Source organism: Myxine glutinosa, chromosome 1, assembly GCF_964187855.1.
Source record: "Myxine glutinosa chromosome 1, kmMyxGlut1.1, whole genome shotgun sequence".
Taxonomy (NCBI): Eukaryota; Metazoa; Chordata; class Myxini; order Myxiniformes; family Myxinidae; genus Myxine; species Myxine glutinosa.
This window is the reverse complement of record NC_136261.1, coordinates 215,619,779-215,634,354: the sequence shown is the minus strand read 5'-3', so window position 1 is coordinate 215,634,354 and position 14,576 is coordinate 215,619,779. Positions and strand designations below refer to the sequence as shown.

Sequence of the window (14,576 nt, the reverse complement as noted above, 5' to 3'; positions counted from 1 at the left end):
AGAAAAGGTGTTATAGAATATGACAGAATATAGGTCTTCAGGGTTCAGATGAGACATTTTTTAACAACGTGATCACAAACAGCGTGGTCGAAGAATGAACGAACGAACAACTAAGAACGAATAAACGAATAAAAACGGAAGGAAATGTTTTTGGGTTTTTTTTTGTTTTTTTTGAGATTTTAAAACAAGGAAGTATGGGATGAAAAGACCGTGAAAACAGAGATCGGAAAAAATTTTCAGCGTGATCGGAGAACCGCTGAGACAAAAACAAAGCCTAAAGCCAAGGTTGGACACAGTAGCCTAGTACTACACTTAGGCCTCAGAATACACGATGTGAAAGACCGACGATTCTGTACACAGGTACAAAAAACCAACGCCAAGAATACTATTAAAGACACCCCAATAGGTACATACAAGACCAGTTTCGACAAAAACACAATTGTGAAAAGTTACTTAACTTCGAAAGCGAGCGTGCATGGACAGCTTTGAAGAGACGAGACCTCCAATCTTGCGCATGCGCAGAGTCAATAAGATGATAGGTCTATAAGAGAAAACAAATATTTGTAGTGTTTGAGTGGTCTAATGAACAACATTAAGGATAGGTACTACAGACAAAAGGTTCATAAAGATGAGGGTGGGAGAAATAGAGGTGTTTATGATTTTTGAAAAAGACAAGGGGGTAAATGACATTAGATAGGGATTTCCCATGTTAAACGGAGGTGTCCCAGAAGCAACATTATTACACTACTCACAGACTTGGCATTTAATATGGAATTTTTTTTTTTCTTGACTTGGGTTTGCTTTCTTAACTCAGTATATCAATCTGGTGAGTTTCTTTTACACTTTGGTGATTTATTTGTTAAAAGAACCATGTCACTGATTGTCTGTCGCAGCAAGAAGTCAACAACAGGATTATATCACAGGTGGCGTGGCAAAATGTATGGACAGGTGCATTTGATGATTGGCTTCACAGTCGGGTATACAAGGGTTGTTGCGTTCTGTATTAGTGGAAAACAACTGCTGCACGTCTCCAAAAGTTATTGCCGCTTCCTCTGGAGATGGTCCGTCAACTCGACAATGCTGTTTGTCATGGAGTGGTGGCTTTACAAAATTACGGCATGAAACAGCGTGCTATTGCTCGGCAGTATGGCATCACTCAAGGTCAGGTGTCAAAGATCCTGAAACGAAATGCTCAGAGGGGTGTCCCTACTCCAATACCGAGGCCAGGACGCCCCCGCAGAACCACAAGGAGGGATGATCGCCAGCTGCACCGGTTAGTCTGCAATGGCCGTACCAAGTCAGCTAATCGGCTTAGGGCTGAGTGGCAGCGACTGACAAATGTGCCTGTATCCAGAAGGCTAGTCAACCAACGACTGGTTCAAGCAGGCTATCGTGCCAGGCGTCCCCTGAGAAAGCCACGCCTGACCAGACAACACCGCCATTGCAGTGGGCCAGAGAGCACCGTCAGTGGCAGCCAGGACACTGGAATCACGTGATCTTCAGTGACGAGTCTATATTTCTGGTCTATCGTCAAGATGTCTGCGTCCGAGTGCGCAGACAAGTGCATGAAGCCTACAACAAAGATTGTATAGTGCCAAGAGTCCAAGCTGGAGGTGGTGGGGTGACCGTTTGGGCTGCTTTTCATGCAGGGGGCAAAACTGACCTGGTTGTTCTGAATAGAAACCTGAACCAGTTCAAGTACAGGGCCATTCTGGAAGAAACATTGCTTCCATTTGCTCATGCAGTCTTTCGAGGAAACTTTGTCTTCCAAGATGACAATGCACGGGCTCATCGTGGTCGCATGATCCAACACTTTCTTGCTGACCGTGGTGTCGAGCATATGGAGTGGCCTGCCATGTCCCCGGATATGAATCCGATAGAGAACTTGTGGGCAGAATTAACGCGTCAAATCGACCACCTGGACCAGCAGCCGACCTCTGTGCGTGAATTGCAGCAGGCTATTATCACTGCATGGCAAGCGATTACTGTCCAAACCTTGGCAAATCTCGTGAACAGCATGCCTCAACATGTACGTGCTCTCCTGAATGCTCGTGGGGGTTACACGAAGTACTGAACTGTAATTGTACTGTCCGTAATCCCAGTCGTAATTTAACTTTTGTTTTTGTTAAAAAATTTTTTGCCTAATGTGCAAAATAAAGAGATACTTCTGGAAAACGTACAGAAGTTTAACACAGTACTGTCCATGAATTGAGTTCGATATCAGTTTACATCACTTTCAAGGATCAATTTATTTGTTTCGAAATGCCAAATGTGGTTTTTGTTTCTTTTAAAGGTCACATTAACAAAATCTGGAATAATTTCAACATAATTCCAATGAACTTTTGGTTCTAAGACATCTTGAAAAGTAAGTTCACCCCCACAAAAAAAATATTCCATATTAAATGCCAAGTCTGTATATTGTCGCGTGATTGCCCTCGGTTAATACCGTGTTTCAAAATATACAGGGTGTTTCAAAAGGAGTGATGCAACTTTAAACGTTTATTTACAAAGAAACATAAACCCCAGGAACATTAACCAAACATTTCTTGGAAGCTTATTACATGGTATTTTCTATCACTGATTGTTATTGCAGTAAGTCACTGCTAGAGTTAGTGAGAGCCCAAGGTCTGAAATTGGCATTTACGCAAAATCCTTGTAATTGACGTTCTCAATGTGTTCCACTCCACGGTTCAGACAGGCATTGTTCCTGACTCCAAAGTTCTGTCCAACTTAGAAAATGTTGTTGTGGTTGTTGATGGCACCGTTCAAGTGGAAATGGGCTTCATCACTGAACCACATTAGGTTGATCCAGTTTGGGTACTGCTCCATTCTGTCACTGAGCCAATTGCACATATCAAATCTCCTTCTCATGTCATCTTGACTCAGTTTATGCCTAATAGAGATGATGTATGGGAAAAGCTTCAGTTCCTTAGTGAGGATACGCCAGACTGATGTTGGTTTGATGCCCAGCTCCTGGGAGTGCCGGCAATGGGACTTCTTGGGACTCTCCACTGCAGAATCCCGCACGGCGTCGATGTTGGCTTGGCTCTTGGTTACTGATGCTGGCCTGGCACTGTTGCCCTTGCTCTGGTTGTGAGCTGTACCCTTGTGCTCAAAATGTTTCACAATACGTTGAATGGCACAAATTGTGGGTCCATCACATGTTCTGAGGTCGTATTCCTGGCAGAACCTCCGGCGGGTGTCTACATATGATTTAGTCTCATACCACAGAGGCACCACCAAACCCTGAAAAGGAAAATGGTCTTGGTCAAAAAAAAAAAGAAATGGCAGGAAGTCAAAGTTGTATCAATCTTTTTGAAACACCCTGTCTTTGTATATATATATATATATATATATATATATATATATATATATATATATATATATATATATTTATATATATATATAGCCAGTCTGTGTGAAGTAAGGTCATTGATCCAGGAATTAGTCAGAAATCTAGGTATATGATGCCGTTTATATCTGTTCGTGTGATAAAAAAAATTAGGTGCGACTTCTTGGGCCTTGCCTGTCTCCCTGCTGTCTTTGTTGAACTAGCCTGAGTCTACCTTGTTTGGATGGTCACAGCCATCGGAAAGGAGAAATTCTGATGACGTTAACTAGTTTCTGACCTGTTGGACCTGTAGGCATAACACATTGGCACATTTGTTAATCCTCTATAAACGGTACTGTTGTATGTTAGGCCTGTTCACACTATCATTCAAACTGAGAATGTTAATTATAGCTGAAATTTATAAAGGATGATATTGCGAACATGAAAGCTGTCAGTTTTTTTTTTTTAATTATACTTTTAAATGAGTTTGATCGAATTTAATTTTCCTCCATCACACTCATCAATCTTTGAGTGGAGAGAGGCAACAGGAGCGGATCAGAGCATCTGCCAAAAACCGATGTTGCTTCGAGCTGTGCTGCAGGTGGAATCTAATTAGACAATCAGCCGTGGCCGGGAATGCGCCTGGAAAGTGAGTTTCGTTCCACTGATTGGGGGGCTACTTTTTATACGCACCTTCCGGTAGGCATTGACCGACCCTGTGTACCTTTTGATAAAAGTTCTCACAAATCCCTGCAATATTTTCTCAGGATGCCTCCAAACATACCTACCCCATATGCACCCAAAAAGGGTCATTTTGGGGGGTCGGAGACCAAGTTTAGGCCACAGTCACTGCCGGTTCAGACATCACTCAACCTTCAGGTGAATAGTCATTGGGACTGTCGATGAATGTCGAGGGAGTGGGTTGCCTTCACAGAGCTGCAGCCAAAAATTTGATGAACAATTCTGCAGTTAAAAGGCATAAACATACACAAGAATAATATAGATCATGTATCGAATTTAATGAAAGTTGTAAAATGAAAGATTACTCGAATATGAAAAGTACATCAAATCGCATGAATGTGGCCATGTTACCTATCCCAGATTTTCATCTCGACTACTTCTTTGAATCAGGTCTCAGTGTTACTATCATCATCATCATCAGAATGAAATGCAGGCTCGGTTCCAGCGTTTTTGACATTGTCACACCCTATGCATTTGCACATATCTGTACATGAAATATTGACTTTTCTATATGAGGGCCATGGGCCACTCACATCATGCATGTCTGGAATGGCATGCTGGACAATGATGCCAGCACTGTACAGAGTCCGAGTGTACACTTGATGCAGAGGAAATGGGCGCACATCAGTGTCACTCTCACCTTCCATACCTGCGCTGTCCAGTTCGTCTGCTTATATTTCCGTTTCAGTCAAAGAGTCGGGTATCTGTTCTATGATGTTGCCAGGATCCAAGGTTTCACAGAATAAAGATTTTGCATTTATTGTGGCGGAAAGATCTGTGAAATCGGAACTGTGGGTAGTCACCTTGCAGCCGCCTATCGAGTAGCTCCATGCTGTGGGAAAACAATATTTGTGAGTAAACAGCAACAAATCATGGAACAGCTAACCACACAAATGGAGTCATGGACCTATGGTCATACTTGAGCTTGCTTGTAAGCACCCATGGCTTATAAGAATCAAAATGGTATTGCCAATTGTATTTTTTAAATAAGTAGTCCACACTGTTACCACATTAGTTATGTGAGATACATTGTGGCATGCTTGCCTGGAATGGTTAAGCTCTCAACAGTACATGAAAAAAGCCTTAAAATGGCATCCACACTAAGGCCTCACTGCTAATCTGAAGCATCTATTCCTTCAGTTTCCTTCACCAGGTGCACGAACAATTGCAGCAACTTGGTCATCCTCAATATCTCCTACCCCACGATCAGTCGACTTCTGAGCAGAATAAGCTCTATGACAATGCATACAGTCTTGGCTTTTGTGCACTGAAACACCAGAATACAACATACAATGTATTTCTACTCAAAGCCATAATTGGCAAAGGACCTCTATAAATTAGTTTCTGTAAGCATGCGTCAGGTAGCAGTCAGAGAGAAAAAGTGAGGACATACTAACCTTCCTTTGTTTGGTTTGCTCAGAGATCTCGTGTAGGCTTTACGGCAGGTATGGTGCCTCGTTCGCCACATTTTGCCTCGACGGCCACACGATCCCGATCTTGAATATAATATGTAGCAAGATACTCTTTCCCGTCATGTCCTTTTTCAATCGAGCAGCTTTGAATGATTGACCTGAAAAGAGCAAATACGTAAGGTTAAGATCCAACCACAATAAATGTAACTGCAGGTGATAAAAAAATTCCGTTTTTTTTTTTTTTTTTTTTTTTAATGTTGAAGGCTCCAGTCATGGACTCCAGTCATGATTTCATATATAGCCCTCATCGAGGCCAGGCCTTAAATAAAAGAGATGAATAGTGTATGATGAAAAGTGTTTTATGTTTGTTTTGTAAGAAAGAGATTGAAGCTGGCCCGGTAACTATAGTTTGAGTGAGACAGAAAGTAAGACCAGCAATCCTGACACCGAGAGTGTAAGATGGTTCCGGGCACCACTTTAACGCTCCTAAGTCTGAACGGTAGTACTACCCTGGGCGGTTGCTGTCTACAACCTACTACCTAATAAGTCTGCATAAGGTTAAATGCATCCTGCATCCCTCTAGTTTTACAATCCATGGCACAGATTATATGAAAAGAAATGACCGATGTGCTACCACTGGATTTGGATTTCAACTCAGTAGAAACCTGTGCCTCTACCCTCGTTCATTCCGACTTAAGTATTGAAAATATAACCAACTCAAAAGAGGCAGGCAATGTAAACATGGAGTTGCTGTCTTAGTTTCAGCTTGACACAAACAATCCTTTATCTGTTTCCCCTGCACTGTCATATCAATCAACACAGTTGCAAATGATGCAGACAGCAGGAAGGACATGACGTCAGGATGTGGGGATATGCTCCGATATGGTTGATGCTGAACGAAGCTTCTTAGGTGAGGGTTCATACATAACATCATCAGTAGTGTCATCACCCTCCACAACATTCGGGATGATGGGCTGACGTGGTGCATTCTGGTTGAGGCATTTCTCGCCCCCCTCGCATCCGTTTGGCATCGATGAACCGCCGATAACACGTATAGTGAAAACCCACGAGATGAACTTGATAATGAGGCAAGTCAAGATATTGTTGCTGTTGAGCTTTCTCAGCCAATGATCGTTCATGGCCATCCAGAGTCAACCATTTCCGGAATTTCTCCCACCGAGCCTCCGAAAAAGGCTTTGTTACCTCTCCACGAACACATTGCTGATGAATTAATACAATCAGGACGCCCTTTTCCCTCCATTTCGTTGAGAAAACTGCAAGAGAAAACTCAGTCACCACTCCTGCACATGGAGGCTGCCATATTGGACGGTTGGTGATTTGCATAAATCGCTGATGCTGTTTGCTCATTCCATTGGGCCAGTGAGGTGTCATGTGCCGAGCGTTTGGACTGGCTCCTATTCAAATAGCATGGGCGAGCGCGAGGACATTAAAGATCTTTGTGATGGAAATACTCAATAAGTGCAGGACTCGTAATGGAGAACTTTTGGCTTCAAAATGGATTCATTATGAGCTGCAGTGTAGTACTGATTCTACTTAGCCCCTTGATTAGTGGAACAAAACTACGAGCTACAAGCCACGACCGTTGGCCTAAATCATAATAATATACGCCATTTGGTGTTTGTCTGATTAATTTTTGACGCCAATACATCCCGTCGTTACTTATCCAATCTCAAACAAACTTGACAGGATGACGAAGAGTTACACAATGAAGGTTGTAGCGCATTCATTTGCCTCCCTCCCCAATGGTTTTTCTCCCCCGAGCGGGTTTTCCCCGCCATTGCCGTCAATGGGGTTGCATGTTGAGGTGTACAGTGCATTCAGAAAGTATTCAGACCCCTTCACTTTTTTCACATTTTGTTATGTTGCAGCCTTATGCTGAAATCGTTTAAATTCATTTTTTCCCTCATCAATCTACACTCAATACCCCATAATGACAAAGAGAAAACAGGATTTTAGAAAGCTTTGCAAATTTATTTAAAAAAAAAAACTGAAATATCACATTGACGTAAGTATTCAGACCCTTTGCTATGACACTTGAAATTTAGCTCAGGTGCCTCCCATTTCGCTTGATCATCTTTGAGATGTTTCTACACCTTGATTGGAGTCCACCTGTGGTAAATTCAATTGATTGGACATGATTTGGAAAGGCACACACCTGTCTATATAAGGTCTCACAGCTGACAATGCATATCAGAGCAAAAACCAAGCCATGAGGTCGAAGGAACTGCCTGCAGAGCTCAGAGACAGGATTGTGTCGAGGCACAGATCTGGGGAAGCCTACAAAAGAATTTCTGCTGCATTGAAGGTTCCCAAGAGCACAGTGGCCTCCATAATTCTTAAATGGAAGACGTTTGGAACAACCAGGACGTTTCCTTGAGCTGGCCGCCCGGCCAAACTGAGCAATCTGGGGAGAAGGGCCTTGTTAAGAGAGGTGACCAAGAACCCGATGGTCACTCTGGCTGAGCTCCGGAGATCCTGTGTGGAGATGGGAGAAACTTCCAGAAGGACAACCATCACTGCAACACTCCACCGATCTGGGCTTTATGGCAGAGTGGCCAGACGGAAGCCTCTCCTCAGTGTAAGACACATAAAAGCCCGCTTGGAGTTTGCAAAAAAGCACCTGAAGGACTCTTAGACTGTGAGAAACAAGATTCTGTGGGCTTTTTTTGAGCAACATGGCTTATTTTGAGCAACGTGGCTTATTTTGAGCAACGTGGCTTATTTTGAGCAACGTGGCTTATTTTGAGCAACGTGGCTTATTTTGAGCAACGTGGCTTATTTTGAGCAACGTGGCTTATTTTGAGCAACGTGGCTTATTTTGAGCAGCGTGGCTTATTTTGGGCAGCGTGGTTTATTTTGGGCAGCGTGGCTTATTTTGGGCAGCGTGGCTTATTTTGGGCAGCGTGGCTGATTTTGAGCAACGTGGCTGATTTTGAGCAACGTGGCTGATTTTGAGCAACGTGGCTGATTTTGAGCAACGTGGCTTATTTTGAGCAACGTGGCTTATTTTGAGCAGCGTGGCTTATTTTGAGCAGCGTGGCTTATTTTGAGCAGCGTGGCTTATTTTGAGCAGCGTGGCTTATTTTGGGCAGCGTGGCTTATTTTGGGCAGCGTGGCTTATTTTGGGCAGCGTGGCTTATTTTGGGCAGCGTGGCTTATTTTGGGCAGCGTGGCTTATTTTGGGCAACGTGGCTGATTTTGAGCAACGTGGCTTATTTTGAGCAACGTGGCTTTTTTGAGCAACATGGCTTATTTTGAGCAACATGGCTTATTTTGAGCAACATGGCTTATTTTGAGCAACATGACTTATTTTGTCCAGATGTGACAGGCACCACTATCAGTGCATTGCTTGACCTCTTTGATCTCGCCCTTCCATGAGCCTAGATTTTGTATTTAAAAGTCGATAACTGAAAACAACTTGGATACTATTGGCACCTGCCAGATCTCTTTAAAACTTTTCATTGTAAGTGACTATCTTGTTTGTCAATTATGAATGATCTTCTCTATGATGCTTAAGGATCATGGCGGGGCCCAGTGATGCCACAACCCGGCGTTAATTTTAGTAATACGCACACTTATTCACCAAAAAACGATATTATTAATTTGTTTTCTGTTTCTTGGGATCAGAAATTATGTCGTTTTTTTTTTTCCAAGTTGCAAAGTGCAATTCTCATTGAGTCATGAATAATACTCTGCCATAAAAGGATAGCCTAGTGCTAGACGTAACATCGTAATGACACCCCAGACGTCACGCCATCTTACTAAACCAGTCATCCCGATGCCTAGTGTCTGGCATTCAGTCTGCAGACGTCAGATAGAGTCAGATATATGGGTTATGGTTTTCAACTACCGTCAGCAAAGAGACGGGACGGGTTGAGTGCTCGACCCTGGGATTACGTGCATGTCCATGGGGGCCTCGCTTAACACGATGTAATAGTGTAATGGCATCCCAGTGACAAAAGCATGACAGACGGGTGGACGAAAAAATTCTGCCACTTAAATCTATAGATGAGTTAAAATGGCTTGTTCTTGCTCCAATTTATCTTTTTAGGTAGGGTTTGGCAGGACAGTCATTACTGTTCCTTCAGTCTGACATTGACAAGTCTGCATAAGGTTTTGATATAAGAACTGCTTTTTTCTTAACTTGCCTTGTATACAAGAATGGAGATTTCATTATTTGGGAAAATAGAGATTCATCAGATGAGTTGTGCCTTATCTCAATGGTTCCCCTTTTTTCTTTTTCTTTCCTCGTGCTCATTTTTAAACTTCCCGTTTTCTTCCTTAATGTGACAGCCAGGGGGTTAAAGGTGGACAAGGACATTACTGTTGAAGGAAAAGCAATTCAACCTGTACTTCATTTCTTTATTGACAGTATTAAGGTTTCTTGTTAGACTCCAACTTTTTATTTTTGCTATTCCGATCTACTTTATGCAGCAGGATCCCTTGTTAGTTGCATGTCTGCCTCAACCAAACTAACAAGCTCTGGGTTTGATTTCTGGAAGAATTGCAATGCAATGTTTGCAACAATTGCAATGCAACACAATTGCAATGTTTTTTTTGGTAATCCAACCATTAAAATATATACAAAGGAAGCAATAACAAATGGATTATTGAGCTTTGATTGAAGGTCTGTAATATATATATATATATATATATATATATATATATATATATATATATATATATATATATATATATATATATATATATATATATATATATATATATATATATACATACATACACACACATACAGACTTGGCATTTAAAATGGAATATTTTTTTTTCTTGACGGGTTTACTTTCTTAACTCAGTATATCAATCTGGTGAGTTTCTTTTACACTTTGGTGATTTATTTGTTAAAAGAACCATGTCACTGATTGTCTGTCGCAGCAAGAAGTCAACAACAGGATTATATCACAGGTGCCGTGGCAAAATGCACGGACAGGTGCATTTGATGATTGGCTTCACAGTCGGGTATACAAGGGTTGTTGCATTCTGTATTAGTGGAAAACAACTGCTGCACGTCTCCAAAAGTTATTGCCGCTTCCTCTGGAGATGGTCCGTCAACTCGACAATGCTGTTTGTCATGGAGTGGTGGCTTTACGAAATTATGGCATGAAACAGCGTGCTATTGCTCGGCAGTATGGCATCACTCAAGGTCAGGTGTCAAAGATCCTGAAACGAAATGCTCAGAGGGGTGTCCCTACTCCAATACCGAGGCCAGGATGTCCCCGCAGAACCACAAGGAGGGATGATCGCCAGCTGCCCCGGTTAGTCCGCAATGGCCGTACCAAGTCAGCTAATCGGCTTAGGGCTGATGGCAGCAACTGACAAATGGGCCTGTATCCAGAAGGCTAGTCAACCAACGACTGGTTCAAGCAGGCTATCGTGCCAGGCGTCCCCTGAGAAAGCCACGCCTGACCAGACAACACCGCCAGCGCCGATTGCAGTGGGCCAGAGAGCACCGTCAATGGCAGCCAGGACACTGGAATCACGTGATCTTCAGTGACGAGTCTATATTTCTGGTCCATCATCAAGATGGCCGCGTCCGAGTGCGCAGACAAGTGCATGAAGCCTACAACAAAGATTGTATAGTGCCAAGAATCCAAGCTGGAGGTGGTGGGGTGACTGTTTGGGCTGATTTTCATGCAGGGGGCAAAACTGACCTGGTTGTTCTGAATGGAAACCAGGACCAGTTCAAGTACAGGGCCATTCTGGAAGAAACATTGCTTCCATTTGCTCGTGCAGCCTTTCGAGGAAACTTTGTCTTCCAAGATGACAATGCACGGCCTCATCGTGCTCGCATGATCCAACACTTTCCTGCTGACCGTGGTGTGGAGCATATGGAGTGACCTGCCATGTCCCCGGATATGAATCCGATAGAGAACTTGTGGGGAGAATTAACGCGTCAAATCGACCATTTGGACCAGCAGCCGACCTCTGTGTGTGAATTGCAGCAGGCTATTGTCACTGCATGGCAAGCGATTCCTGTCCAAACCCCGGCAAATCTCGTGAACAGCATGCCTCAACATGTACGTGCTCTCCTGAATGCTTGTGGGGGCTACACGAAGTACTGAACTGTAATTTTACTGTCCGTAAAATCCCAGTCGTAATTTAACTTTCGTTTTTGTTAAAAAAAATTTTTGGCTAATGTGCAAAATAAAGAGATATTTCTGGAAAACGTACAGAAGTTTAACACAGTACTGTCCATGAATTGAGTTTGATATCCGTTTACGTCACTTTCAAGGATCAATTTATTTGTTTCGAAATGTCAAATGTGGTTTTTGTTTCTTCTAAAGGTCACATGAACAAAATCTAGAATAATTTCAACATAATTCCAATGAACTTTTGGTTCTAAGACATCTTGAAAAGTCAGTTCACCCCCACAAAAAAAATAATCCATATTAAATGCCAAGTCTGTGTATATTGTTACGGTCCGCGGATAAGGGTGTTGTTTGCCGAGCGGAGGCACCGCGGCCGAACAGTTTTCCCCGACTAAACCCGATTCCCGAACGTTGGCCGGATCGTACCACAGATATTCAATTTGGAAACCTCTAAAGCGACCGAATGTAAAGAGGAAGAAGAAGACATACAGAAGAGTAACGGGATTTATTATTTACACACACAAGCAAAAGGAGCAGTCAAAGTTATATACAGGGAACATGGAAAAAGCAGGTGACACAGTGAAAATACTAGCTTATACAAACTTAATTAAATACCCAGGACAGAACAAACAGAACAAACTCACGTACACAAGAAGGATGGAATGGCAGGAATGAATGCTGGAAGGAGGATTGGGAAGGTTCAGCTGGGGTAGATGGTTCGGGCTTGATCCCGCACGGGACGTCGGCTGGACCTCGACGGCCACCGATGCCACCGCTATCTGGTTCCCACGGGGTACGGGTTGAAGCTGCCTGGTGGAGTCAACGCTGCTTGTGGAGCCAAAGCTGCTTCTCTGGCTCACCTCAGGACGCGTCTGCCGTCTCTGGCGCAACTGCTTGTCATTGACCTTGAACCTTCTCTCTCTTCAAAGCTCATCTGGATCTTCTTCCTCAGTACCTTGCGCGCGCGCTTTTATAACGCCTCCGGCGATCAAGCCGCCGGCCTTCAGGACACGCCCATTGGTGTGCTCACCTCGGCCCTGGTTGGTCGCGTGACCCTCTGGCTGCGCCCTTGATGACGACGGGCGGGCACGCCTTTCTTCCCCGACCCGAGCACATGTTCAACGGTGGTTTTGGAGGGGATGTAATATTGGCAATCGAGGCTTGGCCATGACGAAAGGGGAAATGGAGGTTTTTGGGAATGGGAATGAAGAATGAAGGGAATCTATCTTATTTCACTTGGTGCAATGGAGTGTCATTTTAATGGAAGACAAAGCCTTAACCTAATACACAGAATAAGGAAATAAACTACTGAACAAGGGTATTATAGTGTCCTTCAATGTATGCTTTATGGAATTAACTACCGGAATGCCCTTTGACCTTTATACACACTGGAGCAAGGAGGGCTCAGACTAAAACAATAATTCACAACCATTTACTACACAATACAACACAATCAAAAATATACAATCCTCATATCCGCAACACTGCACCCTCCTCCTCTTAGGCACGTCCCGGGCCTATAACTTTAATTTAGTGTGACACGTAGGTGTAGTTCCCTCTACATTTAACCTGACCCTGAGTGCGACAGTTTTAAAACATAAATGAATATGTCCCGCTGCTCCATTGCACCCTACCTACAGACTCACGCCCACAGCTAACCGAATTGCGGAATGGTCTTCAAACTATACACTGACGGTGGGGAGCATTATTTACAATGCCGCTACTTTATTTACAAAACGTAACCCAGGACCTGTGATTGTTCTTTCTGGGGGGGGGGGGAGACAGTCTGCTCTGCATCAATGCACCATGAAAGCACCCAAAACGCACCAACACACCCTCATGCACCAATCGGTGCACAGTCATCATTGTTCATCAATAATAAAAAATAAAAACAACAACCCCTAACCCTGCAGGTGGTCTCTTGCTCTTCGGCTCCCTCTGCTGGCTATTTGCTCTCTTCCAGTTGTTGTCATCTTCCTTTGCTGGCGGCCTATTTGTAAGAAAACTTGCACCCAACGTGTCCATTTGTATTTATTTATGGCCCACAGGGGCCGACTATGTATGGTTCACCTGTGGGGCATCGGTGCCCTGTGGCCAAGGTCCGCCAGCAAGATTTTGGGCCTTCATGGCCGGCTCCAGCAGAGGGGCCATGCCCCAACCCATGGGGTCCATCAGTGGTGCTCGGCCACAGACATGTGGTCCATAATGTGGTGCATCGATGCAGACAGCTGGTTCTGGGAGTTCCGGGCGCACAATGGCGGACTCACTCACGCACGCTCCCCTCGGCGCCCAGTGGCACACAGGTCCTCATGTGGGAGACAAAGGAGGGGAGAGACAGATGAGCGAGGGGTAAGGTCACAAGGGTACACATCAAACAAGGCAATGCAAGGCGAAGTGCGTACGGAGAGCGAAGTTAGAAAGCTCGTCCCTACCGTACGTCACCCCCCCCCCCCCCCCCGTCACCTACACTACCCTTGCCCTTACCCCATATTTACAAAAATTTACACATTTACCAATTCGTCGCTAATGTCACGTCTTCCCCATATTTCCCCTATACCAAATTCGTCTCCACAATCCGTCTCGCCAAAATTTGCCATCACCCAATTCATCATCAATCCTCATAAGGAGGCAGAGATGGAACATCAAGCACAATGTCACACCCACGTCATGATGCGTCTCACAATCCAAACATTTGCACATAAAAATAATAAAACATGGCATGGTGTGGAGTTACGTCACCTCAGGTGAGTGGATGCAGATGGTGCGAGGAGATTTTCATCCTAACTACTTTCTAAATGACATTAACACACTTTACACTACCCGGGGTCTTTCCCTGCCAATCCATTGGCCATCTTACGCTATGGGTTCTAAAAACCAATTCCCATTGACCAAACTGTGGTGCTTCTCAATTTGGGGTCTCACTCCCCCGATTCATCTCCCGGTGCCCTTGCACAATTTCCGGGC

General features: G+C 43.9%; 1 protein-coding gene and 1 long non-coding RNA gene across 2 annotated transcripts in view; one reads left to right on the top strand and one right to left on the bottom strand.

The window, feature by feature from the left end:
• LOC137434906 (uncharacterized) overlaps positions 1–14,576 on the top strand; it is a 137,943-nt gene that overhangs the window by 62,400 nt on the left and 60,967 nt on the right. The gene's annotated exons all lie outside the window — the stretch shown is intronic.
• LOC137433841 (uncharacterized) lies at positions 4,334–5,642 on the bottom strand. The gene is made up of 2 exons (XR_013624343.1): positions 5,470–5,642; positions 4,334–4,904 (listed from the first exon to the last, which is right to left on the bottom strand). It is a non-coding gene; the product is annotated as an uncharacterized LOC137433841 (long non-coding RNA).